The following is a 4,662-nucleotide window of genomic DNA, read 5'->3' as shown; positions in this document are numbered from 1 at the left end:
GGGGCTTCTACCCACAAAGTAGAAGTTCAAGCGTCTGCCCTTCTCCCCAAAGGAATGAATGGACGAATGGGTGTAATTTTAAGATAACCACTTCTTTCTGGCACTGAATTTAGGCTATTAGAGGGAAGGTCCCTTCAGAAATACGTCCAACCCCTACAGTAAGATCAGGAAGGCGCTGCTCAGGGCTGGGTACATGGTCAGCATCCCTGCCTGGACCACCCTTGCTTAACAGCTCACACCCGTGCCTAACTTCTGTGCTCTTCTTCTTCGTCATTTTTTCCCCTCTAACTATAACAGCTTGTTGGCAGGGGGTGGGTAGGGCGGAAGAGGAAATCCTCCTAGCCTGCATGTTGCTGCTTTCTGGGTATAAATCAACCCCACATCATAAATTCACAAGGAAAAAAATAATAGCAAATCTATAAACACGTTCCTTACTAGAGTCACTTAAAACTACAGCTCAAGGCAGCACTGGGGATGTACCACGGGGATAGAATACCCTTTTGAAAACCTGAGAAATCCCAACAGCATGTGCTTGAGTAGGAGTTCTTAGCCAGGCTTGTTACTGACCTCAACTGCCTTGTATATACAAAACGCAGTGCAGTAGCTGGCAGCCACTTGTAGCAATCCAAGATTGACATTTAGTAAGAAGTTTGCTAAGCCTGGCATGGTGGTGCACACCTTTAATCCCAGCACTTGGGAGGCAGAGGCAGGCAGATCACTGTGAGTTCGAGGCCAGCCTGGTCTACAAAGTGAGTTCAGGACAGTCAAGGCTACACAGAGAAACCCTGTCTAGAGAAAAAAGAAGAAGAAGAAGAAGAAGAAGAAGAAGAAGAAGAAGAAGAAGAAGAAGAAGAAGAAGAAGAAGAAGAAGAAGAAGAAGAAGTTTGCTGGGGCATGCTAAAAGTTCTAAATAGTTTTTTTATAGACTTCCTACCACAAAAGAGTGTTAAATAGCTCCTAATACTGTTTATACTGATGCTGAGATTAGAGCTCAGAGGTAGGCGATGGTCTACTGTGTGTAAGGTTCTGTGTAGGATCCCCAGCACCAACAGTAACAACTGCTTTTATTGATGTGGCTGATACAAATATTTCAATTTCCTGCATGGCTTACACTGTATCTCTACTGGACTGAGCTGTTAGACACTGTTCAGTGGTTAAGGCAAGGTCTGGAGTCAGATTGCCAGGTATCTTTCTGCCATCACAGCCAACTGCTGACTTAGATAGCACTGCTCTATGGTCCCTAGCCATCCTGCTCCTCTTGAGTGGCTTGAATGGATCCTAAAAGGCATGACGGCTCCTGTTAGAGTTTGGATATATAAAATATGTCTAAAGGCAAATATACTGGAGACTTGATCCTCAAGTGGGTGTCAACATTGGGAGGTAATTTGGATCACAGAGTTGCTAATCTCATCAATGGATTTAGCTATCAACTGATTATTGAGTAAGTATTTTCAGTATTTTATGTATATGAGTGTATAAAGAGATATCTTACGTATTATATGGATGCATTGCCTGACAATTAAAAAATCTATGGTCTATAGGAAAGGGTAGACTATAAGGTAAGACATCTGGCAGGCTGAAAGAATTCTGAGATAGAACCAGGCTTGGGAGATTTGCCCAAGCCATGAGGAGGACAGAGACATGGTACCTGAGCTGAGGTAAGCAGCCAGTAGTATAAATGAGTTATTTTAAGTTATGAGCTAGTCAGAGAAGAGCCTAGCTATATGGCTTAGGTATTTGTAAATATATTTTGAGTCTGATGAGTCATTACTCTGGGAGCTTAGGACCAGGAGAAAATTCATGCACCCTACTACATGAGTGTTTTGTCTGCGTGCATACATGTGCATCATACGTGCACCATGCTTGGAGAGGTCAGAAGAAGGCATCAGATTCACTGGAACTGGACTTACAGGTGGCTGTGAGCCACTAAGTGGGTGCTGGCAACTGAACCCAGGTCCTCTGCAAGAGAAGTGAGTGCTCCTAACTGCTGGGCCACCTCTCCAGCCTTGATTCACACTATTGAGTTTGGGCTGCCTTGGAAATGAAGAGAACAGTTTTGAGAAAGAAGTTGTAAGAAGCTGCGCTAGCTTTCAATTGCTGTGATAAGATACATACCTAACTTAAAGGAGGGAAGATTTCTTCTGGCTCACGGTTTCGGAGGTTTCAGTCCTAAGGTCATTGCTATGGACCTGACGTGAGACAGAATGTTCTCACGGTCACACAGCGGAAGAGGCTGCTTGCAACAGCAACTAGGGAGGAAGAAGAGGGAGAAAAAGAGAGGGGGAGGGAGGGAGGTACAAGAGGGTTGGGAGAAACAGACACAGAGAGACAGAGAGTGAGAACAAGATCTGCCCTTCAGCTAAGCTGCCGCTTTTGAGACTCATTGAGCTGAAGATCACCATCTGTAACTCCAGTTCCCAGGGAATCTGCAGCCCTCTTTTGGCCTCTGCAGGCACCAGGCACACATGTGGCACACACACATACATGCAGGCAAAACACTCTCACACATTAAAAAAATTTTTTTAAAGTAGTCTGATTGTACAGTTCTGAATTCAACACAACACTTAGTTTTTTATATGACCGTTCGGAGCACTGAGTTTAATGAGTGCTGTTGGGAAAAGGCTGTTTCCTCCTCTCTGCTTGATAACTGCCTTGTCGACAGGCTGTGGTGGCGCACACCTTTAATTCCAGGACACAGGAGTCAGAGGCAGGAAGATCTGAGTTCAAGGCCAGCCTGGTTGACAGAGTGAGTTCCAGGGCAGCCAGGGCTACACAGAGAAACCCTGACTCAGAGAGAGAGAGAGAGAGAGAGAGACAGACAGACAGACAGACAGACAGACAGACAGACAGACAGACACAGAGAGAGAGAGAGAGAGAGAGAGAGAGAGAGAGAGAGAGAGAGAGAGAGAGAGACAGACAGACAGACAGACAGACAGACAGACAGAGACAAAGATAGAGAGATGGAGAGACAGAGACACAGACAGACAGAGACAAAGAGAGAGGTAGAGACAGACACACACACAGAGAATCAGAGAGGGGAGGAGAGACAGACAGACAGACAGAGACAAAGATAGAGAGATGGAGAGACAGAGACACAGAGACAAAGAGAGAGGTAGACACACACACACAGAGTCAGAGAGAGGGGGAGAGAGAGAGAGAGAGAGAGAGAGAGAGAGAGAGAGAGAGAGAGAGAGAGAGAGAGAGGGAGAGAGAGAGAGAGAGAGAGAGAGAGAGAGAGAGAGAGAGAGAGAGAGAGAGAGAGAGAGAGAGAGAGAGGAAAGAGCTTGTTGACTATATTTTTCTCTTGGACTTTGTACTTCTACACTGAAGATTTGTGCTGTTAATCTTCACTCACAATCCCTTCATTCTCCTCCATCATCTTGCAGTTTTGTAAAATGTTGAAATATTCAAAGTAAATTTTTTAAAAAATGATTCTCTTTTTTAAAAAGATTTATTTATTATTCTGTATAGAGTGCTCTGCCTGCATGTACACGTTCAGGCCAGAAGAGGGCGGCAGATCACATTATAGATGGTTGTGAGCCACGATGTGGGTGCTGCGAATTGAATTCAGGACCCCTGGAAGAGCAGACAGTGCTCTTAACCACTGAGCCATCTCTCCAGCCCTCAAAGTAAAAAATTTTAAAGTCCAAAATCTCTCAAGACTTGAGGCTGGGAAGATGTCTCAGTTGATAGAGTGGAAGGATGTGGACCTGAGTTCTGTCACAGAGAAACCAGAGCATGGTGGCTTGTACCTGTGACCCCAGCCCTGGGATGTGGAGACAGCAGCACACTTGGATCTTGTAGATGGTCAACCTAGCCAAATATGTGAGGTCCAGGTTCAGTGAGAGACTCAAAAAATAAGGTAGAGAAGAATTAATAAAGGCACCTGCTGTTGGCCTCTGGCCCGCGCATGCATGCATGCATGCATGCATGCACGCACGCACGCACACACACACAGAGTCACAGAACACAAATAGAAAAACAGCTCCCAAAACCAGTATCTCAAAAGGTTTGAATATTGAGATTCTGAAAACCAAGATCCTGACAAATGTAATTCTCATTGGAAAAAAAAAAGTGAGGGGTTGGGGATTTAGTTCAGTGGTAGAGCGCTTGCCTAGCAACCACAAAGTCCTGGGTTTGGTCCTTAGCTGGGGGGTGGGGTGGAAGGGAAGACAAAATAACAAAACAAAAAATAAGAGTGAGCTATGTCAGAGGAGTAAAGCTGGACTCTGGGGAAGGAACTGGTGTCTTTTCAGTTGTGCACAGGACAGTACCAGTTATTGAGCTTGTAATGTAATGTTTTTACTCTTGCGCACAGCACCATGCTTGTGTGAGATTCAGGAGTAGGCTGGTGCGAGAGAGCTTAGATGATAACGTTTGTAAGGCTCTGGGTTTGTTTCTAAATCTGCCAGATTTAAATTGTGTTATGTTCGTTGCCCACAGAAGAGAACGTCCAGTCTCCTGGAACTGGAGTTACGGAAAGTTGTGAGCTGCCTTGTGGGTGCTGGGACCCAAACCCGGGACCTCTGCGTGAGCAGCGAGTGCTCGCAGCCACTGAGCCGTCTCTCCAGCCCCTACATATTATTGTTAAATGTTTTTACATTTGTTTAACTTTGTGAGTACGACTGTCGGTGTGAGTATTCAAACACACATGCCACCGTG

The sequence above is a fragment of the Acomys minous genome, assembly GCF_964271855.1.
Source record: "Acomys minous genome assembly, chromosome: 8".
NCBI classification, from domain to species: Eukaryota; Metazoa; Chordata; class Mammalia; order Rodentia; family Muridae; genus Acomys; species Acomys minous.
Note: the sequence above shows the minus strand (reverse complement) of the source record.